Source organism: Balaenoptera acutorostrata, chromosome 10 (assembly GCF_949987535.1).
Source record: "Balaenoptera acutorostrata chromosome 10, mBalAcu1.1, whole genome shotgun sequence".
In the NCBI taxonomy this organism is placed as follows: domain Eukaryota; kingdom Metazoa; phylum Chordata; class Mammalia; order Artiodactyla; family Balaenopteridae; genus Balaenoptera; species Balaenoptera acutorostrata.
Window position 1 is genome coordinate 103,352,000 of NC_080073.1, and position 20,082 is coordinate 103,372,081.

Consider the following 20,082-nt stretch of genomic DNA (forward strand, 5'->3'; position numbering starts at 1 on the left):
GGGGAATGCTTGTGTGCTAGATGCTATTTAAGTATGGCAATTCTGAGACTTTGGTACCCCAACTGGGAGCTCCTCTGCCAGACAGGGACCCTGAGGGTAGGACCCACAGACAATTTCACCAGGCACAGGGTAAGTATTCAACGTGTGTTTGCTGAATGAATGGGCAAGTTAATAAATGGTTACATTCCAGGATCAAAAGGGTTTTGAATTCAAATTTCTTAACTTTTACTTCATAAGAATTTCCCTGGGGGCCATATATAACTAACTCCTGTCTGTTACAAACATATTCTATATGTTTTATAGGTTCTTCTAATACTGGAGAGGATGGGGGTGAGAATCATTGTTTATGGTGGCTAAGATTTTCCAGTAGGATTTATGATTAGAATGTAAGGCTTTCTTTAGTATAAAATAATATGTGAGCAAAGGCAAGAAACCATATAGGAGAGAAATAAATGCCAGAAGAATTTTCCTCCTTCTTTTAGGTAGAACATAAGGAGGTGTTTTTTCAGGTTTTACCATACAGAGGAGTCTTGTAAAAACTTCAATATTCTATTGCATTCAGCTGAAATAATATAAAACCTCAGTAAATTTTTTTTAAAATTTAGTATCCGTTGGACTTATGTCTTTATTGGTCATTCAAGTGGGGCAAAGGAAATACCCTTTTAAAACTCAAGCAAACTGGGTGTTTATCTTGTAACCTGTCAGAGGAAACAACAACAACAACAATAACAAAAAATTTAGTATCCAAGTAAAACAATCCCTTAACTATAAATATTAATCTTCAGTTTAGATAAATGAATATACAAATGGGTCTACCAGAGCTTTGCAAGTGCTAGAATTAACGTAATTATCTGGATGATTTTTTTAAATGTCACTTTCTGTCTTGGTCAGGATAGAGTGGCATGTGGAACTTTGTGTCTTCCCCCTCCAGTGAACAGGCTGAATACATTTTCACTTGCATCGGGGTGGGCAGGAGCGTGGTGTGGTGGGGGCTGCAGTTTGGAAGTTTATGGGAAGAAGGTGAGACGGATTTTCCGCACAGTCTGTGTCAAGCCGGGATCATCCCTGCCCCTTCTATGTTGATTTCCGCATCGCCGGAGAAAAGCCTGCAATTTCTTTCCCCAGTAAGGGTCAGGGTTAGGGTTTTCCAAAGACAAGTGGAAAAAAAATCACTTCTGTCAAGCAGCTGAGATGATTTGCTGTAGTTTTAGGGAGAGGGGCGATCTCCTCAAGAGCCGTGCACTGCGGGTAGGCAGCTGAAGTCGGTGGCAGCAGCTGAAGTTGGTGGCAGCAGTTGCTGGCGGCGTTGAGACGCCCTCCGGAGAACCACCTGCTTTGGTGCTTCAGACAGCTGGAGTCCGGTGGCAGCTCCCCTGGGATTCCTGCTCTTCCAGATTTCCTGAGAGCAGACGTCCCCAGCCCTACTCAACCGCCATGTGCTTCTTCGAATTAAATCTGTTTCTACTCCAAATACTTCCTGTCTGCTTTTTTCCTGAATGAATCCTGACTATTAGACCATTTTCACCTTACTGGACATTTTAGGGAAAAGTGAGACGTTAAGGTCCGTGTTGTCCAATATCATTCCCAGGTGACCCTGAGTCCCAGGTGACCTCCCTTCCAGGTGACCCTGGGTCCAGTGTTCTGGCAGTCTTGGAATGGGGAGGGGGGAAGGGGAGGAGCCGTCCAGCGCCTGGGGGTAAACGGAAGTCCCACCTGGGCAGGTGCAGAGCATGGGGTCCAAGGGAGTCAGGGGGAGGGCAGGAATGGGACCCGAGGATTGGGTTGGCAGCAAGAAGCAGGGGTGGGGTGTAGAGGGGCAGCCCAAAAGTTCAGCAGAAACGATGGCCGGGAGGGAGAAGGACATCTTCAGAGCCTCTGGGTGGGAAGGTTGGCTGGTGGGGCTGGTGGGTTGCTTCTCACAGTCAGGCTTCTCTGGCCATTAGAGGGCAGGTATAACAAGGAAACAGACCCCAAAGCTGAGCAAACACGTTGTCTTCAAGGGGCAATGACATCATGTGTAGATTTCACTTGCTCCGTTGACTGAGCTGGAACCATGTCTTTTATATAATTAAAAATACTATACCTTAATGACTTGTGGCAACTTGAACTGTTTGTCCTGTTGCCTGACTCCTTGGTGCTAGAGAAGCACATCTGGCCATGGCCTCGTGCTGCGCGAGTTGTACTCTCCTGCCCCTTGATTCGGGGCTTGGCCACGTGACTGTCTTTGGTCAGTGGGATGTTAGCAAACGTTGATGCAAGGAGAGGCTTCAAATGCACTTATGTGATCAGGCTCATTCTCTTGTGCATCTGCTCTCAGCATGGGAAGACTGTACTCTAAACAGCTAAGACCTCTCCATCCCGGGCCCCAGAATGAGGCACACGGAGCAGAGATACTACAGCAAACCCACAGGCACAGGAGTGATCATTAAATGCTTACTGTTGTTTTCCATGTTTCCATGGAGATTGTGGGGTTGTTTGTTATGCAGTGAGTTCGTGTCAATGGCTATATGATACAGGTTGCACACATCCTATCATATCATAGATACTGTTCTTTATGGAATAATTAAAGAATTTTCAAGGCTACCTTTGACCCCATTCAATTTTCACGATCAACGTACTCTGACTTTAGACTCAACTGCATGCGCAAGATGAGATTCCATCCTACCTTCAGTGATAACTGTGTTTCAGTCTTATCTCATCAGCAAAAGTTGTGCCGATTTGTTGTAGCTGATAACCTAGCTGGTGTCTTTACACAACGAACAACTGGCCTAGAATTTACCTGGACAAAAAAATGCATTTACAGATCCATAAAAGTCTCTGTCTTCTTTTTATCGGCATTGGAAACCTGTACTTCTAGATAATTTTATAATTGTTTTCATCCTTCATTTTGCTTAGAGAAATTTACACAGCAGAGAAGTGTCGTTAAGAATGAACAAACTAAAAAGAAAGGCACGACCGAACTGAGAAACATACATGATCATTCATTTGGCACCATCTCCTAAAATTTCACACTTCAGGGATAAGCAAAATTAGTATAATTCGCTTCTTAAGTTGCTTACTAACATTGCAAGTGAGCCAGTGCAAGAGGAAGGAAATTGTAGCTTTCAACGGGATGTGACAAGGCAAGACTTCGAGGGTTTTAGAGAACAGAGTGATGCTGACAGATGCCAAACCTACTGACCCCAGCACTGATGGCTCCTGGAAGGGGACTTGAACTGTCTGACCCCTGAGTCTCCCCTTGCCTACAACTTCAGACTTGCGTGGTTGAAGGGCAATAGTTCAGTCACCAAATTTCTCCACTGGCTTTTCACTCCCCGACCTGCATGTCGATGGTAAGTCACCCTGGCAGTTGTTTTTTAAAACAGAAGTCTCTTGTTTCTATGGGTATATCATGGTTGCTATGGTTACAGCCCCTTCCTTGAGTTTGGGTCATGCCACGTGGCAGACAAGAGGACCCCACCTACGTGAGCCCCATCTCCAAACACTCAGTCTCGGGGAGTGGGTCCAGAAGTTTTCCCAGTTGATTTCTCACCGTCTGGGTCGAGGATGAACAAGAAGTGGCTCTGAAGTGGCTTCCTCAGGTGTCCCTGTGTCACCTGTCCCCACTTAACCGTCCCCCAGCTGTGGCCCTGATTCCCATTTTTCTCTCCAGGTTTTGGGTGGACAAAGTACAGTGAGGCTAAAAATGCAGGACAGTTGGGTCTGAGTCCCTGCCTCAGTCTTGTCTTATTAGCTGAGTGAACATGGGCAGGTTACTCAACTAATTTAAACCTTAACCATTTCATCTGTAAAATGGAGATAATGATAGCATCCACCCTATAAGACTGTTGTGAGAAATAAATCAGATAATCCTATAAAGGGCTTCGTACAGTACTTGGCATTCAGTACGTTCTCTGTTAAGGTTAGCTGCTCTAATAGGAATGACATGTTCATAGCAGCACTATTCACAATAGCCAAGACATGGAAGCAACACATGCCCATCAGCAGATGAACAGATAAAGAAGATGTGGTACATATATACAATGGAATGTTACTCAGCCATAAAAAAGAATGAAATAATGCCATTTGCAGCAACATGGATGGACCTAGAGGTTATCATACTAAGTGAAGGAAGTCAGACAGAGAAAGACAAATATTATATATCACTTACATGTGGAATTTGAACAATAATGAATCTAAAAACAAATGAATCTATTTACAAAACGGAAACAGACTCACAGACATACAAAACAAATTTATGGCTACCAAAGGGGAAAGGTGGAGGAGAGAGGGATAAATTAGGACTATGAGATTAACAGATACACACTACTATATATAAAATAGATAACCAAAAAGGGTTTACTGTATAGCACAGGGAACTATATTCAATATCCTGTAATAATCTATAATGGAAAATAATCTGAAAAAATAATATATATATAACTGAATCATTTGCTGAATGATTATATAATAATGTGTATACTACTGCTGAAACTAACACAATATTGTAAATCAGCTATATACTTCAATAGAAAAAGAAAGAACAGTTACCCTTATGAAGGGAAGATGCCAGGAGGTAGTGCCCCTCTAGGCATGGGGTCTTTGCCACAGTGACAGCAGAGCAGAACGGTCCCTTCTCCACCACCTCGCCCTTGTAGCAGCCCCCAGAGGCTCCAGATGAGACAGCCGGGTATTTGAGGATGTGGTGTCCGGCATCCTGACCCCTCACCAGGCTCCAGTGGACCCCTCCATACTCTTTAGGACCAGCGGGGCACAGCCCCGAAGGCTCAGTCTCTCTCAGCCCCTCTGGGGTGGGTGGAGGGGATGCCAGTCAGCGTTCATGTGGCACCGGCCCTGCCTGATTCCTAGAGGAACAGAACGTGAGGTGGGACGGTGTCCCCAGCTTCCGGGGGCTGAGTTTGATATCTTACTTCAGACCTGCTGAAGCCGCCCCAGGCTTCCCCAGGCTGCTGTCTGTCCTGGTTTGACACACACGTCTGTCATTAGGTACATGCCGTGTGAGGCCGCCGTGTGACCGGGAGGCCGCGTCACTGGCGAGCCACGCGGTGACACTGTCTCTGGGACGCACTTGTAGCCCTCGCGCATCCCGCCTCCCACTGCTCTGCTGTGCTCAGCTGCTGCCCTTACCCCTGCCTCCCGTCTTAGCTCTCGATGTTGGGGTTTGGAAGGCGCCCATCTGTTCCAAAATGCGCTGAAAGAACACAAGGTCCTGTGATGAGAGGACAAACCTCTTCAAGCATGGTCTGGGGACCCTCACCGCACCAGCCCTGCTCACCTTGGGGGGGATGGGCTTCTACCTTCCCTGACCCTTATCTTCACTTTTTCAAGCTGAGCTGTAGGTTATGTCCACGTGCCCTTTAATCCAAAGTGACTTGGCTGGATATTGTAAAGAATGCTTGCTAGGGGCAAGGCCCTGCTTGAAGGGGAGGGGCCGCCAGGAAGCAGCACCTGCAATGCGCTATAAACATCACACAACTGTGGACCAGGAAAGGAGGAGGATGGGCCAGGATGGGCCTGTGTCTTCCTGATGGACCAGGGGCAGGTGGAGGAAAGCTTGCCCAGGAACTGACATCTGAGAAGGTGCTTTAAAAAACTCCCCCAGTGGAGGGAAAAGAAAATGAGCAGGGTGGGGATAGGAGAAAAGGTATTTCAACCTAAAAGAGAAGCATGAGAAAGTCAAGGGCGTGAGAGGCCGAGAGGACCCCAGTGGATCCTCTGGAGTGGCTGGAATGTAGGGTGTGAAGAAAATATGATATTTAAAAGGCTGATAGGGCCGAAACAGGGAAGCACTTCAAATACTAGAATAATATATTCAGGGAACTTTTGTGAATTTTCCACTGTATCATATCCTCAAGACACGCCTGTAAAACCAGCCAGTGGCCCCAATTTCATATGGCATCACAGGGAAAAAAAGAAAAGGAAAAAAATAACGGAAGTACCCCTTTCTTCAAGATCAACCTTTTTGTGCTGCCCTAGATGAAGGGCAAAGGTAAATCAACCTAGAAATGGTCTTTTTTTTTTAATTAAAAATTTATTTTTATGGGAGGACAAGTGAAGTCAAAAGAGTGGGAAGTTAACGGAGAGCTCAGACGTGAACATAGGATATCAAGTTCCAGTCCCACCCAAGGAATTCATTTGTGCGATGTTAGAAATGGAAGGGAAGCCACCTTAGGGAGTCTCATTTTAATAGCTGAGGACATTGAGATCCTTCGAGAAGTTAAATGAGGGCATAAAGTCTGAAAGCTGCCAGTAACAGAGACATCACTTGAACTGAGAAGCTCCCCCCTTAGCCCGTCAGCGTCCGTTTAATTAACTACACAGCTTCCTTATGACTCATCACAGCAGGAAAACCAGGTCACGTGCTCACATGGCTAGTGGTACCGTCTTTGTTTACGAAGCAGCGCATCATCTGCAGAAGCCATGAGAGGTGAGGGCAGATGTGTCCTACAAGAGTTGCTACCCCCTGCTCAGTGACCCCTTCCGAAGCATTTCCTGGCAGCCTGGGCCTGAGAACTCTGCCCCTATAGGACACTTCCCGCCCTCTGCCCTGTGCTTAGCTGTCCCATATTTATCGAGCACCTGTGTGCCACATTCTCTGTTAGCCCAGTGAAAAGGAGCCCCTGCAAGCCGACCACCCCTCCTAAGGAGTAAGACAGACCCACAGAGTCACCTTCTGGATCCCTAGCTATCCACCTGGGATGTGTGAGTGCTTTGGAGGAACAAGGTGCCCATCATTGTCACCTGCTTTAGGGGACCCAGATTTCCTTTTGCCACTGCAGCTGAATTTATATCTCTAATTCATCTTGTCTCTGGGTGGGTCGGGCTCTCTGCTTTGGTCTCCGAGCTCCTTCACAATAAGGCTTCAGTATCCGAGGGGAACATTTGCTTGCACCGCACGTGTGAGTGACACAACAGGGCACCGTCATCTGGTCACCAGCACCGCAGGGGCATCCCTCTTACACAACCTCCACAAACAACCTCCTTGCCGTTCACAGTGGGACCACTAGGAACCAGTGCTAGCCAAGTTCTCAAAGAGAAAAAACAGGAGAGACTGAAGATTGGGAATACGAAGGCAAAGAGAGTTGAAAGAGGTACGTACAGAGGAGTAATAAATAGCACGTGCGAAATGTTACTCTAGGGAAAATCAGTCAACTCAGGTATTCTACAAACATGGATTGGGCAAACATTTACTGATAACCTACTGTGAGCCAGCCTCGTGCCCCTGAGACGCCTAACTGAACTAGGGTTGCTGTCCCTGATCCGAATCATGTAAATGAGACCCTGTAATTGAGGGGAAAGAGGATCTAAGAAGCCAGATCTTGAGACTTCCCTGGTGGCACAGCAGGTAAGACTCCACACTCGCAATGCAGGGGCGCAGGTTCGATCCTTGGTCACGGAACTAGATCCCACACGCATGCCGCAAGGAAGGAGCCCGCCTGCCACAACTAAGACCAAATAAATAAATAATGTTTAAAAAAAAAAAAAAAGCCAAGTCTTCTGAAAAGCCAAATCTGAGTGAATCTGATGGCTGTCCACCTTGATCAACCTCTCCACTCAGTGGCCCGTCTGGTCATTGCCTCTGGCTGTGGGTGCCTCTGGACACCTCACCCCATCCCTCGCAAGGATAAGCGGGTCATCTCCCCAGATACGTGAAATGGGCAAGCAAGCTCCGGAATTGTGGGTTTTTTCAAATAAACCTTTTATTTCAGAATAATTTTAGATTTTTAGAAAAACTGCAAAGACAGTACCCACAGCATCTGTGCACCCCACCCGGTTTCCCCTGGTGTTAATATCTTTGTTACCTCGGTATGTTGGTACATCACTATTAACCGAACGTCAGACGATCTGGATTCCCCTAGTTTCACTAACAAGGCCCTTTTCCTGTTCCTGGATCCTCTCCAGGTACCACAGTGCATTAGGCAGAATTTTGTTTTGAGGTCCACGCACCCTCAGATTAAACTACTGCAAGCGAGACCATTGCTGAGTGTTTAGAATTAGGACAAATAATTCCAAAGGACTAGCTCACATTTCCCCTTTGACTCGTGTCTGTACACACAGTCTAAACAATTAACTTAGCAAACAGCCATTGCTAAAAGAAAGTTTTAAGTTTTGTTTTTGTTTTTAAATTTGCAAAATGCATTTTCTACTCTTCATGCAGAAACAGCAGCAACTAACTGCTCTTAGTGGTTACACAGAGATTTTCCCCAGGGCCAGAATTCCCGATGCCTGTAGTTTCAGGAACCGCGTGCAGGAAAAGGAGAAGAGGGCAGGCCTTGATTTCCCTGAGGGGCATGGTGGAAGTTTTCGCCCCCCAACAAGTGTGAGAAACACAGCCTACTGAAAGCTCACGCCGAAGTTGTGAGGCTAAAGATAAGTCAGGTTCCCAGTTAAGAACTCAAGTCTCTACTTCTACAGTGTGTTAACATTTATGTAGCACTTTTTCATGAAGACATTCTGAAATGAAGGTGACCAGAAGCAAAGATCCACGTCCAAGCTCAGGACGGGCGTGCCGGGGCCCCCCATGCTGGCATGCCAACGGGCGCCTGTCAGACCCTTCCTAGGAGCGGACCGCCTGGAAATGCTCCTGCAGCCGTCACTTCCCTTCTGATGGAATCTGCTAATCCCCATAAGATCGTCTTCGAGTTGACTCATTTTTGCCACAAATTCTGCTTTCCTCTCATTAATTAACATATTTGCTTATTTATCTATTTAGCAGAGGGGAGGTTTTTAAGGGTGACAGCAGTGACAGGCGTCATTCGTGTTATTGCTCAGGCATTCAGTGTTTTCACGCAGAGCACGTGCTGAGTAATACTTGCTGTTTAGTTGATAAGTGGGCAGGATGAATGAAAACTTTAAAAAGCACCAAATTTAAAAGAGCTATTTTGGGGAAGAGTTTGTGTCTTGCTGGCTGTGAGCAGGGTATGGGCGAGGCAGAAAATGGGAAGGCGAGGGAAGAAAAAGGGCGTTCATGTCGCAGAGATGTCACTGGACACCCTGAATCCAGGCAAATCTCTTTCTGTCCTTCGGGAAGCACTTTCCCCTGCACACTTTTGTCTCATAAATTCTTTTTGGAAAAAAATATAATCTTAAGAAAACTTCCTTTAGAACGTTTAACATCATTTTGTCATTTTCTTTCCCATAGGATAAGAAAAGAGTGATTTTAAACTAAAAAATGTATTTGTAAATAAAGAGTGAATTCTGTGATTTTCACTACAACCTTTAAAATATTTTATCTTTCCTCATTTCATAAATGACCTTCTATGCTTCATTCTTTAAACGAATGCAACTACTTGTTAACAAATGAACTACAAAATTATCTGCATTATGGTTTTTTGGACAGCATGTATTTTAATATTGAAATTTGTGTTAGAGCATTAAAATAGACAAAATGGTTTCATTTATGTAATATTATAGCTTTGTTTCTGAATGATAAGAAAAGAGAAAGGGGTATAGGTTACTATTTATAAGCTTTTCACCACCAATAATGCATTGCAGCATAGATAGCAGACATCTATACAAATGAAAATCGCATTGTTTGGTTTGTCTGCTGTTATATCACATAAAAACAACTGGATAGATTTTCACCAAGTGTTGAAGGTATGTTTGGGATAACGTGACTTAAAATATAGGCTGTATGCCATAAAAAAAGGATGAAATAATGCCATTTGCAGCAACATGGATGGACCTAGAGATTATCATACTAAGTGAAGTAAGTCAGACAGAGAAGGACAAATACCATATGATATCACTTACGTGTGGAATCTAAAACATGACACAAATGTACTTATCTATGAAATAGAAACAGACTCACAGACATAGAGAACAGACTTGTGGTTGCCAAGGGGGTTTGGGGTGGGGGAGGGATGGATTAGGAGTTTGGGATTAACAGATGCAAACTGTTATATACAGAATGGATAAACAAGGTCCTACTGTATAGCACAGGAAACTATAGTCAGTATCCTGGGATAAACCATAATGGAAAAGAATATGAAAAAGAATGTATATATATGTATAACTGAATCACTTTGCTGTACAGCAGAAATTAACACATTGTAAATCAACCATACTTCAAAAAAATAAATTTAAAATATATATAGGCTGTATGGCATAAATAAAATTCCATTTGGTCACCTAAGGAGCATCGACAGAGAGAGGTAGACATTCTCATAAGCAGCAGAAACAGGTCAAGTTAGAGGATCCAATGACCACCACTCAGAAGTGACATCTTGTATATATTAGGATGAACTGAACTGGAGAAATAGAAAAGCAGTGATTGCAAGTGTGCACCCAAAATTAAAAATCAATCGGACCAAGGCACCCCATTGCCAAAGTTAATTCTTAACAGAGCTGCTTCTCACCTGGGGAACTCAGTGCTGCTTTCAAGTGGTCAAGCAGGAACTTCATTACCTCACTAATAATCCTTCTACAGATTCTTACAGAGTCTCATTCTTGTACAGATTCTTCTGTACAGTATGCGGAAGCCCAGCCAGACCCCAATAAGAGAAAAGTCAAATTGGATGAAATCATTGCTTCGATGTTTTCTCTTTTAATATTGGTAATCGAGGTTCTTGGAGACATCTTGATGTACTGTGAAGAATTTTGATCAGACAAATACAAGTTCAGACCTGGTGTAGATTCTCTGGAGGCAACTGTGCAGAGTTAATACCATCTTTATTCTCCTCATTAATTTGTTGTATTTCTCCATTAGTTTCTTAGGCTTTCTGTTGAACCAGTGGTTCACTGTGTGACTAATTAAACGATACTTGACTAAGATTACAAACAAGTGAAATCACACAATGGTTGAAAATCTCAGGGCAGCTAGATGTTTTAGCTAAGAAATAAACCAAGTTTTGGAATATGAGCAGGTTCTTCTGATCTGTACTGATCACCACACACGTTCACATGATACGGGCTCAGGTTCTCACATGGTTCCCTTTAAAATGTATTTATTCATTTATTTTGCATAAGAAACACATTTCACATTTTCCAACATTGCAAAGTAAAAAGTATGTTGTAAAAACTTTCCTTCTGACTCTATAATCCATTTCCTCTTTCCATGGACAACTTACAATTGCTTGGTCTCCTGCTAGAGATACATTATGCACATATAAGCAAATAATATATATTTGCATATATATATGAAACATTATTTATTTTGCTTACCAATACATCTTGAAGATCAGTCTACCAGTACAAAAAATCTCTCATACTCCTTAATGTCTACTAATGTTCATTAGATTGTACAGATGTACCATAATTTATTTAAATTCTTTCCTCTTGATGGACATTTAGGTTGTTTCCAACTCTTGCCATTACCAGCCATGCTCTAATAATTAATAACTTTGTACATCGATCATGTCTCACATTAATTCGTACACATGTAGGATAAATTCCTAGAACTGGGAATTAGTTGCTCAAAGAGTTCATGCATTTGACTGTTGATAAAATTGCTAAATTGCCTTCATTTAGAGATTGTGCAGATGGAAGCAACATGGATCTCTAGGTCCATTCATGTTTTCATGTTTCTGAGTTCAGACTGCTTCATAAACCCACTGTGAGTGTGAAGTTTGCAATGACAGAGAGAGCAGGGTGTTGTGAGAGTGGAAGTGTGACAGCCCAGAGAGACGGTCACCATTAAGGGGCAGAAAGGAGCTTCCTGGGGCTGAAGCTTAGAGGGCGGGATGTGAAGGCTGGGGTACGTTAGGGAGCAGGTGGTGAGAGATGGCAGCAAGGTAGACAGGAACCAGATCCCAAATGGACTTGGAAGCTGCCATTATCCTAAAGAGATTTGGAAGTGGTCAAAGTGTTTCAAAGCTGGTGGGAAGGGGGATGCAAGAGGAGACATGGATTGGAAGGAGGCAAAGTGGAGGCTATTGTACTAATCCAAGCACAAGAGGACAATGAACTGGCCCAGGATCGTTAGGAGAAAGAATGCAGAGCACTGGAAAGGTCTGAGATACCTGTGAGAGCAGCTTCTCCCAGGATGTGGAGTGAGGGGATGGAGAGTGGACAGGAGAGATGGACCAAAGAGTTAGGAAGAGGCTGACGCCCAGGTCCCACTGTACCTGGTCTTTAACTGATGATGGCAAGTGGACCTTCAGCATCCTGTTTAAAAGTACACCCACTGCTTAACTTAGACCCTCTGAATAGTGTCCAGTTCTCCCAATCCTTAAAATACCTACTCCCCACATCCGAGTGGAACTCTTACACCCCAACTAAGCAAACTAATTATAGGGACCAATTAAAAGCCGAAAAGCCTAATTCACTCTGAAAAGGATGGTATCAATTAGGTAGTGCTAGAATAATGCTAAACAACAAAACACTCCCCAAACTCAGTTTCTTAAAAGAACGTCTGTTGGTTCTCTTGGATCTGCGAGTTGGCTGGGGCAGCTCACCTAGGCTGGGCTTCGTGGGGCATCAGCAGCCATGGACCCGGCTGGGTCTGGCTCCGTATGTGTTCCTCCCAGGCTGCAGAGGCAGTAGTTACCCAGAGAAAGTGCATCTCACTGAGATGGCAGAGTGAAGAGAACACGCCCAGTCACACAAGTGCTTTCCAGCCTTTGATCACATCAGGTCTCTTAACATAAGATGGACTAAAGCAAATTCCAAGGCCACACCTGAAACCAAAGGTCAGGGAAGTATGCTCTGCCCATGAGGGTAAAGGTGGCTGGGAATGAATAGTTCTGGACGAAAATCTGATCCACCACCAGGATGCAATAGAATCCTGTATATTATAGCTTGTGAAGCTAGTTGGGGGTAATAAACGTACTACCTCAAGCAAGATTACTGCGAGAGGAAGCAAAATCCAAAGTCAACAGAGTGTGGAAAGAAACTCCAGTCCTACTGAAAATTCCCATCATGTTATAAGTGAGAGTTTGCAAGGTTTGCCCTAAAAGGGCTTCTTCTTTCTTTCTAGACGTTATGTCCAAAATTTCAATAGTGGCCACAGGTGAGCAATGGCACCTGATTTATGATAATGTGGACCAACCGCTTAAACTTGCAAATCACAGAGATGCCCAACAGAAATCACATCATTCAACCATTCGTGAATGTTCTACCAGAGTATTACTTCTGATTCAAATAACAGCATAAATATTTAGCCTCTTGCTGTGTAGAAGTGATTTCATATTCAGCTTCAACTGTTATTAATCATTATTTGATAGGACTCTGGTTTTAACTTCCAGATTTGAGGTTAGTAACCTTCTGACACACACACATTAGCTTCAGAGCTTGGCTCCAATGTTGAGGCTCTAGAGAAGTTTTCTCATAAAAACCCTTGCCATTGACTTGCAATTTGCCATTTCCTTCTGTCTACTGTGCTAATAACACTGTTCCCTCTTCCATTGCCTTAATGAAAGGTTTTTATACAGGACCGTATAAAAGTATACAGGACTGTATTGGCAAAGTGTCAATCGCAGAGAGGCTCTTGGAACAGCAATCTAAGGGGGTTTTAGGTGTGTTGCCGACCTTTTAAAGTAGGTGAGATTTCAAATAAAAATCCAGTTTTCTGGCTTTTCTTTTTTTTTAATTTCTTTTTTTAAATTTTTATTGGAGTATAGTTGATTTACAATGTTGTGTTACTTTCTGTTGTCCAGCAAAGTGAATCAGTTATACATATACATATACCCAGTCTTATTTAGATTCTTTTCCCATATAGGTCATTACAGAGTATTGAGTAGCATTCCCTGTGCTATGCAGCAGGTCCTTATTAGTTATCTATTTTATGTATAGTAGTGTGTATATGTCGGTCCCAATCTCCCAGTTTATCCCTCCCCCATTTTCTCCCCTTGGTAACCATAAGGTTGTTTCCTACATCTGTGACTCTATTTCTGTTTTGTAAATAAGTTCGTTTGTACCATTTTTTTAGATTCCACTTAAAAGCAATAGCATACAATATTTGTCCTTCTCTGACTTACTTCACTCAGTATGACAATCTCTAGGCTTTTCTTTTTTTTTTTTTAACATCTTTATTGGAATATAATTGCTTTACATTGTTGTGTTAGTTTCTGCTGTCTAACAAAGTGAATCACCTATATGTATGCATATACCCCCATATCCCCTCCCTCTTGCGTCTCCCTCCCACCCTCCCTATCCCACCCCTCTAGGTGGTCACAAAGCACCGAGCTGATCTCCCTGTGCTATGTGACTGCTTCCCACTAGCTAACTATTTTATCTAGGCTTTTCTTGAAACTTGGAAAGATCTGGCCACTCGGGCTGCATTCGCAGGTTCTGACGCCCGGCTGGGGCTGAACAGTGCTGCCCCCTACAGGCCGGGCTTGCACCCTCCAGTTGGGCCCTTTTGCCTCCATTTCCAGAGCTGGCTTGGGCCCCGGGGGCACGGCAGTAGTCACCCTGCTTTCCATCCTTGTGCCATCTTGGCATGAATAGTGGCCTCTCCCTGGTCTGTGTGATATTTCTGTGCACAGCATCCCCTCTGCCAGGAGAAGTGGAATTGATCTGTGTCTCCCCTCCGTCTCCTCTGCAGCTCACTCCGTATATCGTCCTAGGTGAGGAGAAGGCCGCTATCCTGCATCAGCATAAAAGCCTGCGGAGGCGCTTTTCAACCAGAAAACTGTCTCCCTGGTCACCATCCACCCCCCCCCCCCACCGCCCTCTCTGTGACCACGACATCTCAGTTTTGCATAGAACACCCAAGTCTCTAAAGAATTATTCTCTACCCCAGTGCCTCCAATTTACAGCAAACAACTTCTTCAAGTCTCAGGTTTTCTTCAGAAGACCTCTGGAAAACCACAATTTTTAATTAAAATTATATAATAATTTTTTCACACCTACTTTACAAGTTTTATTCTCCCTTCTGAAAACGTCTAAAGGATTCCCCACTGAGTAAGGAAGGGCCTACGATCCCTCTTTGTGACCCTTCGTGGTTTCTTCAAGCTGTCAAAACTTTCAAGGCTTCTTTTAACTAATTTTCCAAAACATCCCAACTCTCTACCAAAGGATCTCAAGGTGGACTCAAGAACAACGATAAACACATGAGCAGCACACCTCAGCTGCTGACTAAATTCTCCCTTAATCACAAAGCGGAAGACCAAATCGATGTAATTTCAAGGGAGAATAAAACAGACCGTGAAAGGTTAGCATTCGGCCTTGCTTAGAAATGGAAGCAATTATTTTTCTTCTGTGTTGTCTGTGAAAGAACGCACGTGCGTATGTGGCCTCGGCTGTCCATCGCTGCCTCCCTCAAAGGAGCCCTGGGAGCAGTTCCAGAAACCCCCCGAGCCACACTGACATGGAAGCCCCCAGACTCCTCCCAGGCAGAGGCACAGTTTAAGCAGAATAGACTTAATCTAGCTGTTTAGACACATCCCATGCTCCTGAAAAATCTATTTCTGGCTTCATTATAAATGTCAGGACATGATATAGTTATGGTTTAAAAGGCACTTGCACTAGAAGTCCCTCTTCCCAGACACTTGCAGTTTTTTGAATAAATTACCCTTTGGGATGAAATTTCTCCTCAGCATAAAGGTAAGTTGGTATGGAATGCTTAACAAAATCCAGGTTTTGTCCTCTTGGCGGGATGCAATACCAGCGTAAAGGAAATGAACGTTTCCTTACATTAGAATCTCAGGGGCATTCATTGCCAGAGTCATGGTAGGACACCTGTTTAGCTGGTCTCAGTATTTGCAGACGCGTGAATTTTCTTATTAGTCTAAGTAGTGAGTTAAAAGCGGGGGTAACGAAGAGAGAAGGGAGAGAGAAGGAGAAGGTCTGCCTCTGTTACCCTGGAATATACACGGTCATGGACCTTCTCCCCTCACGAGGGTGGAGGTTGGGACCCAAAGGTCAAAGGCCGTTTTCTGTGGGGTCAACATTAAAGCAGGGAATCCTCTACCTTTACAAGTAGCAAGGGATGCTGAGAGTTGAAGGGCCAGCTCAGCAAAAGAATGCAAGAGCTAAAGCCGAAGTTCAAATACCAGCTCCAGGACGGCAGGGAGAGGATCAAGGTCAGGAGCCTGGAGTCAAGAGTTGAGTTTACTGGCAATGAAACTGGAACAAATCCTGACTGGTAAAGAGCTGATGAGGTGGGAGGGGCTGTCTTGGGCGGTCTTCCTCAGCCTGCCAGGAGAAGCTGAGTTTAGCGATGCTTTTGAAAAAGGTCACCAGCCACGTGGAGAGCGTAAACCATGAGGCCAGTGATTTCAGGGACCGGTTTCCAGGACCCCACCGTGTTAGCACGGTGCAAATACTTGGACATCAGTGTCATCGACGTGACCTGAACATCTCGTCTGTCCCATGTGTCAAAATCCAGATTGGATGCTTGGAGGCAGGTGGCCTTCTACGCAATTGCCTAGTTACTCAACTGCTTAATTCTTCTTGGTTTTGGATGGCAAACAATTAGTAACCGTGATTGTCTCATATCAGCCCGAGTAAGTGCTTTGAATTAAGGAAGGTTTTTGTTGAGAACTTGAATGTTTGGAAAACCCAGGGCTGTGTCTGACTTCCCGACCGAGTGGGTGTGGAGAGATGGGTTGCAGTAACTCTGTCTTGACATGGCCCTTAGCAGCGTGTGAAGGACTCCTTACTGCCAACAGAGAAAATTCCTCCTGCCACCCCGGGGGCTCTAATTTCTTCTATATTCTGTCTCCTGGCTTCCCTGCATGTGTGGGTGAGAGGTAAGTGCCTTTGACACTTTTGAAGAGACCTGTGTTAGGAATGAATCTCTAAGGCTTTTAAAAACCACCCACCAAACAAGGAAAAGTTGTCTTTCTCACCCTGATAGAGACTTTCCAACTTTTAACAAGGTATCAAGGTAGAAAATGGGGGTGTATTTTGAACCGCCACACTAGGAATGAACAACCACAGATTTCTCCTGGTACATTTATAGCCCAAATAGACCCTTCCAATCCCCAAGCATTATGTAAAAGTTGACTTACTGGATCTCTGCAATCCTTGCAGGATGTGGGAAAGGCAGCCCCTATTAAGTCTCTGCCCCTGCAGGGTCCAAACTACAGTTAGAAGATTCCACGGCTGAACTGAACTCAAACAATAACTGAGCGTCTTGCCAAAGGAGAAAGGAAAGGGGTTGGTCGGCATGTACTCCCATAATTACAGCAGAAGTCCGCTTTAAAATAGGGATCATTTGAGCCATATTCTTGTGAGAACGGGGCAATGATGGTGGTGGAAGCATTTAGCTGCTTCTTACTTTAAAAGCCTATCTAGAACAATTCAGGGTAGAAAATAATTTGAGATTCTTTTTTCCAAGTAAAATGTTTATTACTTTCAGCATCAAGTTGCTGAAGATTCTATAGCAATGACAGCCAGTCCTGCTATGGTATGAATGTTTCTGTCCCGACAAAATTTATATGTTGAGATCCTAACCCCTAAAGGTGATGGTATTAGGAGAGAGGTCCTTTGGGATGTACTGAAATCATGAGAGTGTGGCCCTCATGAGTGAGATTTGTGCCTTATAAAAGAGACCCCGCAGAGACCCCTAGCCCTTTCCTCCAAGGGAGGGTACAAAGAGAAGTCTGCAACCCAGAAGAGGGCTCTCACCGGACCCACACCCACTGGCAGCCTGATCTCGGACTTCCAACCTCCAGAAATGTGAGACAGAAATTCCTGTTGCTTACAAGCCACAGTGTGTGGCATTTTGTTTAGTCCATGCCCACGTGGACTCAGGCGTGCCCCTTGGAGGGTGCGGGCGCTGCTGAGCCATGGTACTAGGGCGTGTGCGGCCATAACTTTTTCCAGCTGTCTGCCAGGGTTCAGGCCACAGGATGAAGCTCGTTCAAGGACCAAGGTCTTAGTTCTGTCAAGTGACTGAGTTCACACTGTCTGGGGAAGAGGCATGTGAGAAGCCCCACATCCTCCGTGGCTATGACCCCAGGAGCTGGGGATGGAGGGAATGACCTATGCACAGCCCGTCTCTGTCCCTCACCATGTGGGAGGGGTTTGGACCACTTTACAAGGGTCTCCCTTGGTTCCTAATTAGTACTCTAGTTCCCTTGCTGGAATGGCCATGACACCATGACCAGTCCTGAAAGGCTCTTGGGGAAGAGATCCTGCTTAAGTCAGACCCCAGGGAAAAAGAGCCCTTGGGTCTGCCTTCACATTGGCTTTATTCTTTACCTGATCTCAAAGAACACGAGCATCAAAGAAGCCAAAGGTCCTCGTCTTAATTTCATCCAACAAACTTCTGCTGAAGCTGTATATGTCAGAATCCATCCATCATTAGTACTTGATCACAGACTGAAAGGGGGATGGCTGGGAAGAGGGGGATTCGAAAATGGCTGCCTTCGTGGAGCTTACAACGAGTTTGAGAAACATCACATGCAGCTTACCTGTCAGGTCACTATAAGCCTGAATATGTGGCCCCAGGTTTATACAAGAGCCTGTCGGGGACGTGTCATCTGCTGGGAGATGAGGGTTACACCAGTGAAAGCCACCTGTGCCTTCAGCGGTTAACAGGAATTCCATGTGGGGCTGGCTGTTTTGGGGAACTGTTCTAATATTTTAGTAAAGCATGCCAGATACACTCCTGGTTTTCTTAATCCAAAGAAAGCTGTTCTTTAGCTATAAGTTTTGTTTCGTTTACTTTTGATCACCACGGAGGTAACTTCTACATAAGGCAAACATCACCGATGTATGATTCTATAGCACCTATGCACCAAGGCATTGGCTGACTTGTGATTGGATCCGATGTGGTCCCCAGTGAATTTAGGAACACGACTTAGTGACTCATTTTCAGCCTCACCAGCAATGAATAAGAGCTGGAGGAAGACAAAGCCAGGCAGGGCCACCAGGACCTTTAGGCCAGAGCCCTGGGCACCCCCTTTCCCGTGGGCTTGGTGAGGCGGGATCTGGACGCTGCAGAGAGGGATGTGAGGAGTGGGCTCAGAAGTGGTGGGGAGGCGAGGGAGGCTGTACCGGAGGGTGATGAGTCTCGGCGTTTCGTCATTCCCCTTGCAGAGGCTGGGGGCTGGGCGGGGGGACTGAGGGTTCTGCCAGTGTGAAGGGAGCCTCAGGGCCTGGATGTGGGAGTTGGAGAGAGCTGAGCTTTTCCAGATAAGAATCTAGGAGAAAATGAGTTTGCAGAAAGGGCTGAGTTTTTCTTTTCTTTTCTTTTTTAAAAAATATTAATTAATTAATTAATTTATTTGGTGACACCAGGTCTTAGTTGAGGCAGGCGGGCTCCTTAGTTGTGACATGCGAACTCTTAGTTGCGGCATGCATGTGGGATCTCGTTCCCTGACCAGGGATCAAACCCAGGCCCCCTGCATTGGGAGCGCAGAGTCTTATGCATTGCGCCACCAGGGAAGTCCCACGAGTTTTTTGACACAAGGGGTGCCCCGTCCACACTTCAGGAGCGGCTTTACGTGGGCAGGGAAGAGCTGAGGGCCTCTGGCTGGCTGGGTCCTCGAAGTCAGTACAGTAGCTGCTCTCACGGGTCAGGGGGCGATTCACAAACAGGACTAATTCAGAGGAGCAGGGGCCAAGGTGCGAGGAAAATATGAGCCCACCTCTGTCCCCTCCCCTCTGCCCGGGACAGCTTGGGGAGGACACAGGTCCCCCTCTACAGGGGCCCCTCCCCTGCAATCTGGGACACCCCGCGTGTGCCTGGTGTTCTGCCCTGTCCATGGACCTTTTCTGACTAAAAGCTGGCAGTATGCACTTAGGAGTAACTTCTCTGCTTCTCAGATGCAAAACCGAGAGGCAGACCGACCTGCTTGGGGCCATCCTGCAGGCAGGACTCCCAGCAGCCAGGGCCTCGGGTACGCGGGAAACCACCCTTCTCAGACGCATCCCATTGCTGACGGAGGCTGGGAGCATCCCCGGGTCCTGCCTGGGGACCTGCACAGGCTTCCAAGGAGACTGCTGGGGCGCTTGTCCAAAGCCCTCCTGTGGGAGGTCCCTGCCCCCCACCGTGTGCTCCCTTCCTTTCCGCAGCTCCAGCCCCTCACCTGCAGAAACGTGGGTTTCTCACGGGTCTTTTCAGCATTTCTTTTTAGAAGGATTGTTCAGAGGGAAGAGGCTCATTAGGGGGTATGTGCACATTTGCTTCATTTGTGTTTGTCCTATTTTCACGCTGCCTCTTAGGCCCTAAATTCTAGGGGCAGGAAC

At 45.4% G+C, this 20,082-nt stretch overlaps 1 non-coding gene across 1 annotated transcript; it reads left to right on the forward strand.

The window, feature by feature from the left end:
- Positions 1–586: 586 nt before the first annotated feature.
- LOC114236723 (small nucleolar RNA SNORA27) lies at positions 587–716 on the forward strand. The gene has a single exon (XR_003622594.2). It is a non-coding gene; the product is annotated as a small nucleolar RNA SNORA27 (small nucleolar RNA).
- Positions 717–20,082: the final 19,366 nt, after the last annotated feature.